Genomic DNA, 15,340 nt, shown 5'->3' with positions numbered 1-15,340 from the left:
CAACGTTGTAGTATCCGTTTTGCAGATCGTTGTGCAGAATCACTCCGTTCCGATTCCTCCTGCTGTTGCCCCAAACTTCATGCTTCGCGTTGAGGTCACCAGCGATGATGTACTTTGCGCTCCGCCGTGTCAGCTTCTGGATATCGCTCTTCAGTTTTGCTGCTGAACCATCTCTGGCATTCACCTGACGTGGGCAGTATGCAGCAATGAAGAGTACTGGGCCAACCGAAGTGGGAATTTCCACCCCAACGGCCTCGATGATGTCCAGCTTAAAGTGTGGCAGCCGGCGTGGCTTGAGATCACGATGAACAGCGACAAGCACACCTCCTCCTCCAGAGGTGGTCCTATCGAGCTGCGTCGCGATCTTGTAGTTTTGCAGATAAACTTTTTCACCGGGCTTCAGATGAGTTTCCGTGATGGCAGCTACGTCGATCTCCTTCTCGCGAAGAAAATCCACCAGCTCTAAATTCTTCCTCCTAATGGAGCAAGCGTTCCAATTCAGCAGCTTGAGGGACCTACGATCCATACTGGATGACGAACGAGGTCAGCACTTCAATCTGCTGGGTCTTGGTTTTGCATCCACGCAGTGCAGCGGACATCTGTTTGAAAATATTGAGGAGTTCGGTTGAGGTGTAAAGATCATTACCATTTTCCTCAACTGCTGGTTCTTGGGTTGGTCTTGGCTCCTGGCTGAAGCCCGGTGGTGGCGGTCTCGGCTCCTGGCTGGAACCCGGCCGTGGATGATTCATCTCAGCTCTCTTCCTGGGATCCAACGGCAACGGTGCCAAGTTCGGGACCTGGCGTCGCGGTTGAAGAGGTGGAAAATTTTGCTCCACCAGGGCTGGAGGAGTTCTACGACGCTGAGGCTGATTCTTCGTCGATGCTTGCTGCCGAATTTTCACGAACTCAGCTCTCTTGGGGCACTTTCGGTCGGTTGACGAGTGCTCACCGTTGCAGTTGAGGCACTTCACCAGCGAATCTTGGATGCACTGGGATGTGATGTGCGCATCGGTACCACATTTGGCGCAACGACGCTTCAGGTGGCAGTTCTTACCTCCGTGCCCGAAGCCCAGGCAGTTGAAGCATTGTGTGACGTCACGATGCACTGGTCGGTATCGCTCCCACGACACGATAATGTTGAAAACCGCTCGGATTGCCTTCAGCTCAGGAAGCGTCGTCGATCCCTTAGCCAAATGCAGCAGGTAGAGCTGGTCACGGTACTTGATGTCTTTGTTGCGTCGGCTCATTTTGTGCACGGCCAACACATCCAGTTTCAAAACTTTTAGCTCGGCAGCTAATTCCTCCACTGGCATGTCGTACAGACCTCTGACGACGATTTTGTACGGCTTATCCATGACGACATCATGGGTAAAGTACTCCGCCTCGTTTTCGGTCAAGTAATCCTTGACCAGTTGATAGTGCTGCCTGGATTGCACCAGCACCTTAAATCCGTCCTGACACAGACGAATGTTGCCTAGGACTTTCCCAGACTTGATGAGTTCAACCAGCCCCGCACGAAAGTCGATCGTTGCTGCTGATTGCCTCACATAAAAAGGAGGCAGTTTCTCCTTTCGCTGTTTCACTTCATTCTCCTTTGCTTCCGCTACCTGGTCCTCGTCAGGCAGTCCAGCGAACTTGTTGTTCTTCAAAAGCTGCTCCTCGTGCGATGAAGAGTTCTCCTCCTCCTCATCCATCGGTACAGTACCGTCGCTCTTTTTCGTCTTTTTGCTGTTCGATGTCACTTCCAAAAGCACCTTCCTTTTGGAAATCCCCGGTTTTTGGCCATCAGTTGAGGCCTCAACCTTCCTTTTGGAAATTCCCACTTTTTTGCCTGCTTGAGCCGCAGGTAGGGCAATATTGCCGGCGTTTTGCGCCGGGACGCGACGAGTCATGTTGATTCAGACAACCTTCACCAACGAATGCTCGGATAACAATGAAGTTTTAGTGAAAAAAGTCGATTTTTTCCCGTTTTCGTCATTTTCCCATTTCTGCGCGTGGCGCGTCGAAAAACCCAGTTTTTATTTTCAAAAAAATTTATCTCATAGTATCGAAAACATAACTTCACCATTTTTTTATATGTTATGTGAAATCCGATAAAAATATTTTCAGACATATGCTCTTTTGTCTCGAGACCTTCAAAACAGCATTTTAAGTTTTCATACGACCTTTTCAAATGTTAAGCTAGATTTTTGAAACTTCTTACTATTTTCCCAAATAGCCAAACTAATCACCTTTCTTTTGCGTCTAGGACAGCTAAAATCGGATGAAATGGCGCGGAGATATGACTTTTTGAAAAAAGTGGGTTTTGCGAAAATCGACGAAAATTGCCATTTTCCGAACCACCCTAACACGGCGTAAGTCACCCTGTTGGCCAAACAAAAAAATACGGGTCTAATTATTTCGGCCAAGGATCCCCCAGAAAAAATTTGAGCCCGATCGGAGAACTTTTTTTTCGAATCATGCTGTTTTCGTGGGGAATTGCTGTATAGAAAAATTGGGCAAGCTAAAAAAATGCTCACTATGGAACGGTGACGATAGATCCAAGGTTTTTATTTTAAATTTTGGGAATGATTTAAAAAAATCCAGATTAATGATGGTTATCATGAATAAATCAATAAAGTAAACGGCTTAGGCTTCCTTGACTGATTAAAAAAATAATTTGGATTGAATATAAAGTTTACTAACTACTTAGTATAAAAGTTTATATAACTCTGGAAATTCTATATAAAATTTATCTAAACTTAATTTTGCAAACTTTTAATTCAACTAAATGTCAATATATTACCATAGAATTGCTAAATAAACATTTTGGAGTGGGTATAACACCGTTTTGGGGGTATTTGTATCGATAGAATAGATTTTTCGTTGGAATTTCGTACCAACTCGGAATTACGTCGTCGGAAAATCCGCCGGCATCTGAATCGGTCCACAATTCACAAGTCAACCTATGTGGAATCAGAAAGGGCATAAAATTTCCGATCTTTTGATACCCATACATTCAGGTTTTCTATAAAACCCACGTTTTTAAATACCTAAGCAAAAACGTTGTTATGGTTTGCGGCCGCGTCACTATGGGGTTTCAGGCGGCCATAAATCGAAAAACCGACATACTCTAATTAATTTTTTGGTATTTTTTTTTTCGAAAATAAACATTCTAACTAAGAAAAATCCGGAGTTTGAAAGTTGTAGGTTCAAAATTCACTGAATTGCAGACCTTCAAAGGCGAAAATGGTAAGAAAAAACATGTTTTTTGACAAAAAATGATTATTTTTCATAGTTGTACTGTGTAGCTGTATATGTATTTTTTCCTGCATCATTATATATATTCAGAAAGGTAATTGATTCAACTTTTCAATAATATTTTACAAAACACACTTTTACGGGCTAAAAAAATAATAAAAATAAAAAAAGATGGATTTTTATTCAAAATTTAGTTTTTTTCAACTTTGTTAATGGAGTACTTTTTTTGTGTGCATTTGTGCGATCTGAAAATTTTGCAGCTTAAAATTTGAACCATGTCCTAACTTGTCTCCAAATTTCAAAGTGCACTTATGTGCACTTTTTGAGTTATGCCATTTTGAACATTTTGATTCATGCAAGGAAATTAATGATTTCGCGTATACGCTTGGTTAAAATCACATTATTTACCTGCGGAGGCAGAAATGACGTACCTGCTATGTATGTTTTGAAATTGATTTGATATTCATGACTTTGTTGGTAATTAGGTACGTTTAATAAAATTAGAAATTCCTATTCTAAGTATTTTACAGAAACGATTCGTCGAATATTCGTATCAGTTCGTTGTTGTGTTCTTTTGAAAGTATGGATAATAATACCGTAGTGTCCCTGTACGATATAACGAAGCACTATTCTGAAAACGTGAGAACTGCATTCGAGTATATTTGTAAGAATTACAACATTGCAGAACCATCACATGATCAACTCAGGGAAATACCACAGAGAAAAAACTACGCACGTTGTTCTGTAGCTTCAAAACGAGGTATACAAAAGCCCATAGAAGAAGTTCATATTTTAAGTAATCTAACGACAATCGGTTACATAGTGATTTTGATTTGGGGAGGGGGGGGGGATGTCTTCAAAGAGAGGTGGATTTTAACTCAAGAAAAAGGGGAGGGAGATTGAACGTAAATCAGAAACTTTAACATAGCATAAACCGCCATTCCGTGTATCAAATAGACAGAGCAAGAATATTAAAATTCACCACTTTAATGCATGTGGCCTCAAATATATGAAAAAATCGAAAATTAAACTTTTTTTTTGGAAAAATATCAAATTTCATTTGTTTTCATTATACTAAGTACAAACAACACAAAAAAGTCACAAAAAAGCAAAAAAATATTTTTGGCCGCTCGCTTATATGGAAATACCCCATAGTGCGCGTGGTCCCGTTTGGTTGGTTGCACACACACACACATAAGCAAAAACGTTGTTATGGTTTCGTTTGAGCAACCTGCCAAAAATGTATGGAATTTCGTAATTTTTGTTCTCGTGGATCAAACTTACTTTTTGCCCAGGTATTTAAAAACGTAGGTTTAAAAGAAACCCTAGATGTTTGGGTATCAAAAGATCGGAAATTTTATGCCCTTTCCGATTCCACATAGGTTGACTTGTGAATCGTGTACCGGTTCGGATGCCGGCGGATTTTCCTACGACGTAATTCCGGGTTGGTACGAAATTCCAACGAAAAATCTATTCTATCGATACTAATACCCCCAAAACGGTGTTATACCCACTCCAAAATGTTTATTTAGCAATTCAATGGTAATATATTGAAATTTAGTTGAATTAAAAGTTTGCAAAATTAAGTTTAGATAAATTTTATATAGAATTTCCAGAGTTATATAAACTTTTATACTAAGTAGTTAGTAAACTTTATATTCAGTCCAAATTATTTTTTTAATCAGTCAAGGATGCCTTTTTGGAGTTGGGAGACTGGATTTATGGTGATTTGTCAACAAATAACATTATTTATTTTAATTTTTCGAAAAGTGTACAATCTTTTTTTGCACCTTTTTTATTTTCGTAATAGTATTTGTTATATAACTTTTTATAGAAATCATCTTTTCATGAGCTTTTTGTAGCAAAATGTCTGGCATGAGTTTCTGAACAAAACGTAGTACTAGGTTTCTGTCAACATTAAATTTTTTAGATGTTTCATCACAATATATGCATAGTGCCCAAGGGGTGTAAATACTTTTTTTACATACTGTACGAAAAACACCCTTGAACAATCCCATGGATAAATTATTCACATAGTATAATGAGGTGTGTGGATAACACAGGTCAAAATGCTGCTTTGGGATTTCTCTCAAGCTCTATCGCAATTTGCCTTCCGCTTCTCAATGTCCGGATAACCCAAAATTTGCTCATGGGATTTTTCCCAAATGATTTTTTTATCTGTTCTGTTCTGATCTCTCCAAACAGAATGTCTCATCCCAATCAACTGGTTTCTATCGGTGTTCTCGAGTAGTTTTTCGTGTAATTTCCTGATTAATATTTTAGTGGATCCCTTCCAAACGCCCACGCGATTTGGGAAACGGGTGGACTTTTCAATCTCCAGAAACTGTTTTGGATGTGAACCAACGTCCCATTGTGCCGTGTGGTGGTCGGTGGTTGGTAGGTTTGTCGTAGAACCTGCCGGAATGATCGATGCTATCTCGTTGCAACCAACAATGGCGTCTGCGGTACAATTTGGCCACAGGTCGCAACCCGCAGTTCACTGCTTTTTCTCCTCAGTTTAAAACAGGGCAAATGTGTAGGTTTTACGTTTCCATGGCAATTAAGTTTGATGGATGAAGGAAGGTATCACGATCAACAATTAAGTCATTACGGTTATTAAGACATCCACTCTCTTTTTTGATCCTACATGTGTGAAAAAGCATAACGAAGAGCAAAAAGTGGGTAAGTCCGTCGTTTATTAGTAATTACCTCCGTAACATTACCCACGCAGTGAAGGCGCAACGAGCTTACGACGATGCTGGAGCTGTTCTAACATCAGGCCTGAGCCATATGGCGTCTGTTTAAGCGGATGCAAGCAAGTATTTATCATCCTTTATCGCTTGATCATCTCTTAAAACATAAAAGAAACATATTCTTGACTTTGGAAAAAAAAATCATTTCAAATGGTATTTTATTTTTCTTAAAAAAAAAACTCAAATCCAGATTGAATTTCCTTACAGTCATATGCTAAAAGGAAAGGCGCAACCAAATCTAAGCGCATTGATAAAAAGATATGGAGTTTCGAAAGTTCTAGCGAATGAATTAATTCTTAATATCCTTACAAATTAAAAAAAATCTAATAGCTTTTCAATGTACGAATAGGCTGTTCCAGTAAGCAGGTACGTTTACTTGAACTTGTTTACATACAACCAGTCAAAACTCGTCAGAAAAAGTCGAACAGTTTCAACCCCTTTTAAACATAAGGGTATAAAGTGTGATTGAATTATACAGAACATTTGTCCGGAAAATAAAAACGAAACTAAATCAGCCGCTAATTTTTCCGCAATTTTGGCTGCATAATCGAATCAGAGGGGGAAAAGTCTCTCCCATTATTCTAAGGCCAGCACAGCATCTAAACCTCTCGAATGTACGAAGGAGGAAATCGCATCAAAAGAGAAGTGTCTATTCCCTCTGAGCCGGGGATTGCCTTTTTCCCCCTTTGTCCCTGCCAGGATGGAAAGGTTTTCCGGAACGAGAGGGGACTGCCCGACTAGGTCTCTGGTGTGTTTTTGAAAACAAATGTTCGTAGGGTTGGTTTTGGTGAAACCATTTCTCTTCTGCCCCCTCATCTCGTGATGCACGTTTATTATAGTTGAAGACACCCCGTTTCGGTGGCTTGGCTCAATCAGTTTTTTTTTATACATTTGCAGTGGACGACTTCGAACGCGCACAACAACAGATGAGGAAGCACCGTCGTTGCACGATCTGGCCACAGGGGACAAATGCCACCGCAGGGCATCACATTCAAAGCGTGCGCGATCGGCAGGTTCACTTTATCTGCTGGCGTTGAAACATGCCAACAACCCTTAAGTTTGTGTTTTACATTTTGTAAAATATGTCATGTTTAATGTGGGCAAAACAGTTGTCTAGGTGATGTGCGGAGTGATAACGATTATTTCGTCAAGAGTTTATTTTATAACAGATATGATAAATTGGTTTGGGGTTTAAGCGGTAAAACGGCCAGAACGGACTTTTAGTCATGTGTTTCGTATGCACGGAGAAAAAAGAGTTCCCAAAATCGTGAACACCCGTTCATGAAATTGGGAACCACGAACAAAGTGTTCAAATTCCATGGTACGTTATTTGAAAATCGTACCATGGCATTTGAACACTTTGTTCGTGGTTCCCAATTTCATGAACGGGTGTTCACGATTTTGGGAACTCTTTTTTCTCCGTTTGAATACTGCCTGCCTGAGTGGATCGATCGCACTACAATCCAGGAACAGCCGGTTTAAATCAAATTTTGGGTGGTAGATTTTATGGGACGAACCAACAAGAGCTTACACAAACAAAACTTGTGATCGTTTTCCTTCTGGGTCTGGAGTGAGTGAGTACTCATTTATTATAGAATGGTTGCAAACTGAACCTTATCTGAAAACCATAGGGAAGACGACCTATTGAATGCAACATTAACATTAAACATTCTAACATTAGTTAAATAATAAATTTTCACTGAAGCCACTTTTTAAATTTGATACGGTATATCCACGCATTATTCCTCCCCTTGGATTCTGTGAATTGTGATTAGTTCTCAGAATACTCACTGTGATAAACACGGCGCAGTAGGGCTGGCCGCCTTAATTGTTGTAATTTATTCTCGGGTGCTTGCGTATGTACCGTACCTATTAATTAAGACGAGAAAATGCTTGGGGAATAATCAAACCCCAAAAAAGTCTGCATGCTCTCATAATCCTGGCTAATATTAATAATAGAATTTTCACCTGAAAAATTAATACACTTTTGTGTTTTGATATTTATTCCCCACTTAGAAAAATGTTTTAATGTTGATTTCTGTTGATAAAAGTGAAATTAAGAGTTCCATGTTATGCTGTAATGAGTAGTTGTATCTTAGTTTGTGTGTGGGAGGTTCATTTGCAAATCTGCAACGCATTAATCCCTAGATTAAGAACCTTTAGCGTGGTACGATTTAACGACTTCTTTACTCCCTGTGCAACGGCAGCGACTCCAGCGGCGGCGGCAGCAGAAAAAAGGCAACATTATGTGTTTATAATTCAACTATGCGTTCGCCGCATTGGTCATAGTTCATACATAATTATCCTCACATATCATTACATGGTAGTAAAAAGTGCCTAGGACTAGGAATCGCTAGTTGGCGAGTCGTCCAGCTGAACGACACGCCGCGGTTGCCGGTCGAAACCTGTGACGGAGAACCTTTTTTTTTTTTTATTTTTTTTTTATTCAAATTTCTTTTCCATGTACATTCATTCAGTTAAAATATTATTGAGTGTCCAATCACAAACGATGACTTTTCACCTCAATTTTAAATACTAGCAACTTTCATTTATTCATGAAATATTGTAGCTTTCGCTATTCAGTGATTTCAAATGTAGGAGGTCCTACATGTACAAAAGGAAAAGGGATACCTTAAAACTAACTTATAAACTATATAAAGAGCGGATCAATGCAGCTGAAGACTGCAATGATTTTTGTCGAAATGCATCAATTATCTTATTGGACATAACATCCAAAGTGTCAACTTCGGCTAATTGATGAAGTTCACTGGTGCTGAACCAGGGAGGAAGTTTCAGAATCATTTTCAGAATTTTGTTCTGAATCCTCTGAAGTTTTTTCTTCCTGGTTAAGCAACAGCTTGTCCAGATCGGCACAGCATAAAGCATGGCAGGTCTGAAAATTTGTTTATAAATTAACAGTTTATTCTTGAGACAAAGTCTAGAATTCCTGTTTATAAGTGGATACAAACATTTAATATATTTGTTACATTTAACCTGGATACTTTCAATGTGATCCTTGTAAGTAAGGTTTTTGTCAAAACCAAGTCCAAGATATTTCACTTGATCCTCCCACTTTAAATTTACCTCATTCATCTTTATAATGTGATGACTTTTGGTTTAAGAAAATCAGCCCTTGGTTTGTGAGGGAAAATAATAAGTTGAGTTTTGCAGCATTTGGAGTAATTTTCCATTCTTTCAAATAAGAATTGAAAATATCCAAGCTTTTGTAATCTTCTTGTGATGACACGAAGGCTTCTGCCTTTGGCGGAGATGCTTGTGTCATCAGCAAAAGTGATTTCTGACATCCTGGGGGCAAATCAGGCAAGTCAGAAGTAAAAATATTGTATAAAATTGGACCCAAAATGCTTCCTTGAGGGACGCCAGCACGTACAGGTAGTTGATCAGATTTGCTATTCTGATAACATACCTGCAGAGTACGATCCGTCAAATAATTTTGAATAATTTTCACGATATAAATCGGAAAATTAAACCTTTTCAATTTCGCAATCAAACCTTTATGCCAAACACTGTCAAATGCTTTTTCTATGTCTAGAAGAGCAGCGCCAGTAGAATAGCCCTCAGATTTGTTGCTTCGAATTAAATTTGAAACTCTCAACAACTGATGAGTAGTTGAATGCCCAAGGCGAAATCCAAACTGCTCATCAGCGAAAATTGAATTTTCATTAATGTGCGTCATCATTCTATTAAGAATTATTCTTTCGAATAATTTACTAATAGATGAAAGCAAACTAATGGGCCGATAGCTTGAGGCTTCAGCAGGATTTTTATCCGGTTTCAAAATCGGAATTACTTTGGCATTTTTCCAACTACTGGGAAAATATGCCAAATCAAAACATTTGTTGAAAATTTTGACCAAGCAACTTAAAGTTGCTTCTGGTAATTTTTAATTAAAATGTAAAAATGCCATCCTCACCAGGGGCTTTCATATTTTTAAATTTTTGATAATAGATTTTATTTCATTCAGATCCGTATTAAAAACTTCATCTGATGAAAATTCTTGTTCAACAATATTCTGAAATTCTATTGAAATTTGATTTTCAATAGGACTCAAAACATTCAAGTTGAAATTATGAGCACTCTCAAACTGCTGAGCAAGTTTTGAGCTTTTTCCCCATTAGTTAATAGAATATTATCACCATCTTTTAAAGAAGGGATGGGTTTTGAGGTTTCTTAAGAACCTTTGAAAGTTTCCAAAAGGTTTGGAATAAGGTTTAATTTGTTCGACATCTCTTGCGAACTTTTCATTTCGCAGGAGAGTGAATCTGTGGTCAATAACCTTTTGCAAATCTTTTGAATTCGCTTCAGTGCAGGATCACGAGAACGTTGATACTGTCTTCGGCGAACATTTTCAGACGAATCAGAAGCTGAAGATCGTCATCAATAATGGGAGAATCAAATTTGACTTGGACTTTAGGAATAGCAATATTCCTAGCATCCAAAATTGCATTAGTTAAAGATTCCAAGGCTGAATCAATATCAGCTTTGGTTTCTAAAACAAAATCATGATTTAAATTATTCTCAATATGATGCTGATACCTGTCCCAATTAGCTTTGTGGTAATTAAACACAGAACTATTGGGTCTGGTAACTGCTTCATGAGAAAGTGAAAAAGTTACTGGAAGATGATCAGAATCAAAATCAGCATGAGTCACTAAAGGACCACAATACTGACTTTGATTTGTCAAAACCAAATCAATTGTTGATGGATTTCTAACAGAAGAAAAGCAAGTTGGCCCATTCGGGTATAAAACCGAATAAAGACCAGAAGTGCAATCTCTGAACAGAATTTTACCATTGGAATTTACTTTTGAATTATTCCAAGATTGGTGTTTGGCATTAAAATCACCGATGATCAAAAATCGAGATCTATGCCGAGTAAGTTTATTCAAATCCCCTTTGAAATAATTTTTATTTTCCCCAGTGCATTGGAATGGCAAATATGCAGCTGCAATCATAATTTTCCCAAAAGAAGTTTCAAGTTCAATGCCCAAACTTTCAATAACTTTTAACTTAAAGTCACGTAACGTGCTATAAGTCATACTACGGTGGATAACTATTGCAACTCCACCGCCATTTCGATTCATTCGGTTATTAGTTATAACTTTATAATCTGGATCACTTTTCAAATAAGTGCCAGTTTTTAAAAATGTTTCAGTTATAACAGCAACATGCACGTTATGAACTCGTAAAAAGTTGAAAAATTCATTTTCTTTCGCTTTTAAAGAGCGAGCATTAAAATTCATAATATTGATGGAATTACTTAGATCCATGATTAAACTTCAGGGTAAGAACAACATCATTCGCAAATTTTAATCCAATCTGGATTGCTTCCATCATGGATGTAGCATTACTCATTGTTTGAATCAAACCAAACAGTGAGTTTTGCAAAAAGTCATTTTTCAAACGTAACATCGCCGAGATCAGAAGATCCCAAAGCGTTGCCAGCAGAAAAAATTTCAAATGAGATTTGAGGTACCTGCCCAATTTCAGAAAGATTGGTAGAGGATTTAAAATTCGTGGATGAACCCGAACCCGAAACGACGTTAGCATAAGAAATGCCATTGTTGTTACCTAACTTTTCCACGGTAGAGGTATTTCTAGCATTGTTCGAGTGAGACAGCACGAACGTTTGATTTAAAGATGCAGGTACAACCTGACTTTGAGAAAATTTCGGTTTGGATTTCGGCTGATGCTTAGCACGAGAATCCAAAACCTTTTTCTGATGGGGCAATCCCAGAAATTTGATTTGTGATTTCCACCACAATTTGCACATTTAAATTGGGTGACTTCTTTCACGGGACAATTGTCCTTGTCGTGAGAAGAATCCCCGCAAACCATGCATTTTGGAACCATGGCGCAATGATCAGTACCGTGACCGAATGCCTGGCAACGCCGGCACTGGGTCAGATTCTGGCCATTACCGCCATGTTTCTTAAAATGCTCCCACTTTACCCGTACATGGAACAAAAACTGAACTTTGTCCAAAAGTTTCAAATTGTTGATTTCATTTCTGTTGAAATGAATCAGATAAAATTGTGAAGTCAAACCAAAGCGAGAAATATTCCCGTTTGATTTTTTCTTCATTGGTATTACTTGGGATGGGGCAAAGCCAAGCAACACCTTAAGTTCGTTTTTGATCTCATCCACCGACAAGTCGTTGGAGAGACCTTTCAAGACCGCCTTGAATGGACGAGCATTCTTGGTCTCATACGTGTAGAAATTGTGTTTGTGGTTTTTCAAATAACCAACAAAAGTTTGGTGATCTTGTAAAGATTCCGTCAACAAGCGACATTCTCCTCTTCGACCAAGCTGGAACGAAACTTTCAAATTGCAAGTTTCCTTGCAATTCTTCAGTTGCGTTCGAAAGCTGGCCAAATCGGAGACGGAAGTCACTACAATTGGCGGAGCCTTTACTCGTTTCTCGACGGCAGAAGGCTCAGTACGAGGAGAAGGTTCCTTGTCATCAGTTTCGGATAAAACACCGAAACTGTTTGTCAATGGAATTGGAGGATTGACCTCACATTCAGAATCAGAATCAGACCTCAGAAGAGGCTGTTTTCTTTTCTGTTTCCGTTAGCCGGTTTAGCGTTCAAACGCTTCACCGACGTAACGACCAAATCTTCAGAAGATTTGCGTTTACCTTTGTTTTGACGCATTTTGCAAGCAAAGTTCTCTTAAAAGATGGCTTCGTTTGTAAAATACAACAAAATTTCAGGTGGGGTTAGTCTTGAAAAGACTGTTTAGAATTTTGGAAAATAACTCAGGTAGTCTTTAAAAAGACTGTGAATTTTGTTTTGAAATAACTCTGAGCTTAGGTAGTAAAAAGTACCGCAGCTCTAGTGTCCGTTCACCACGAAGGTTCGCAAGACACTGTGACGGAGAACCTACATCGACGTTTTTCTCCGCGAGCTGGGAACAATGATTTCAAAAGGACCGCCCGGTTGCGGTTTCGCTTTGTCGCCTCTAGTTGGTCCTGCGCTGCCGTTTCTATGCCGTACTGGAGATACGTACTTCTGGTCTCCATTGGACGGTGCGTGTTTTGGTCCGAGTCCAAGCTGCGGCGGCGGCGGTCTGCTCTTGATACGCTGTTATTGATTTCATAGCGGGAATTTATGATTGAATGTGCTCCCAGAGTACTTCCCGCTTCTTCTTTCGCTTTTTCCCTTCATACTCAACCCAACCACGTTGCTTATTGACTGACCGCGTGTGGTTTTGCGTGCAAGCATTAGAGGTGGTGGCCCCGGCTCGCTGGAACAGCCGCTCATGCCGAACTGATTGCTGCTACTCTGTCCATCCGGCAGCACTATATTAGTAGACCAAACCTACACGATCGTAAGTTTTGATGACAGTAAAAGAAAAGCTCCCCCGGTAATCTGTGCCACCGGCTGCTCGCACTTAAAGTCGCACACAAAAGAAAAAACGAGCAAGAAGAAGGAATAGCGTGATCCACATTAATAATTTATTTTGGGCTTCCAAATTTTTGGCACCGCAGAGCAGCGGCAGTGGCAACACCTTTTCAACAAATTTTCAACCTTTACCGCCTCACCTGGTTCACCACCAGAGTGGACCGAATCAAATGTTATTAATGGTATTTGGACTGCTAATCGACGATTAAGAAAGGTAGGAATGATTTACTGACGATGGTTTTTAGCTGGTTGACAAAGCAATTAGGTGCAATGTACACAGCGAATAAAAACAGATGATTTTTAAGAGGGTTTTTTCTCTTTATGGTTGGGAAAACCAACACTGAAGCGACATAGATTATTTTGTTTATCTTTTCGGACTGGTTATTTCTAAAATAGTTAAAAATTAAATATGATTTGTGAAAATGTATAGATAACCATAATAACTATGATAACTGTTTGAACAGCATCGTAAGTGGAGTGACAATGTGGCAAAAAACGACGCTCTTCTAGTTTCAAAATAGAACAAAACAATTTAAATTATATAAGAAAATTATACGAATGATTATTATTAGAAAGTTTGCCAACATTCTCCCAGAATATAGTGGAATTTTATGAATTTTATCGTTTGAAAATTGACCAAATCTCATTGTTTAGAAAGAATGACATAAGGTCAACTGAAACTACAAGGATAGGGTTAAATCAAGTTATTGAGAGAAACGCACTGACATGCAACAATGTTTGAAGTGAAGATTAAATAATATTTTAAAAGATTGATTTTTCAAGATGTCATTCTGTTCGTTCCGTTCGACGTTCCTAAAACAGTAGACAGCTGGATTTTTTTTTGTTTTTCAAAGAACGTAATTTTTTTAGCAATATATTCTTAAGATGTCTCCTACGCAATCCTTTAAACAGAAATAAGTTTCATTGAAAAGAACCTGCTAAATAGCAAAATTCGTGAGAAATCACATTGACCCAAACTCATGTTTTAAGGGACTAAAAAGGTATGTTTTGCTGTAAATTAGGACGGTCATAGAAATTTAATGTTTTTGAACAACTGAGCAGTTCTCTACGGAATCGGTCCTTTTTTTAATTTTATTTTTTGTATTTTTTAATCCGGCTGCCTTCGGTATGCCCAAAGAAGCCATTTTGCATCATTAGTTTGTCCATATAATTTTCCATACAAATTTGGCAGCTATCCATACAAAAATGATATATGAAAATTCAAAAATCTGTATCTTTTGAAGGAATTTTTTGATCGATTTGGTGTCTTCGGCAAAGCTGTAGGTATGGATATGGACTACATTGAAAAACATTATACACGGTAAAAAATTGGTGATTTTTATTTCACTTTTTGTCAGTAAAACTTGATTTGCAAAAAAACACTATTTTTAATTATTTTTTACTTTCTGATAAGTTTTAGATGACATAAAATGCCAACTTTTCATAAATTCCAGAATGGCTAAAAAATCTTTGACCAAGTTATAATTCTTTGATTCAATACCGATTTTTTCAAAAAAGCGAAGTATTGGTCGCAAAAATTTTTTGACGTTACAACGCATACTTTTACCAAAAGGGTGTTCTGCTTACATTGCATTCGACGGGAAATTTATCTTTTTTTCAGGATATGATCAGCTTTAGAAAAATGGTTCCTGACCACCGGAGGTGGTTTTGAGGTGTTTTTTTTTTTGCTGATTGAGGTGGCGATATTTCGATTTATTGCAGTTTATACTTCACTTGCGTCAGGGACCATCCATAAACTACGTGGACACTTTAGGGGGGGGGTATATCGATTGTTCACGCTCCATACAAAAAAGTTTTTTTTTGTATGGACAATTGTCCACGAGGGGGGGGGGGGGGTTGGAATTTCCAAAAAAGTGTCCAGGTGGTTTGTTGATGGTCCCTCAAAAGTCAATGTTATAA

This window comes from Culex quinquefasciatus, chromosome 2 (assembly GCF_015732765.1).
Source record: "Culex quinquefasciatus strain JHB chromosome 2, VPISU_Cqui_1.0_pri_paternal, whole genome shotgun sequence".
In the NCBI taxonomy this organism is placed as follows: Eukaryota; Metazoa; Arthropoda; class Insecta; order Diptera; family Culicidae; genus Culex; species Culex quinquefasciatus.
Note: the sequence above shows the minus strand (reverse complement) of the source record.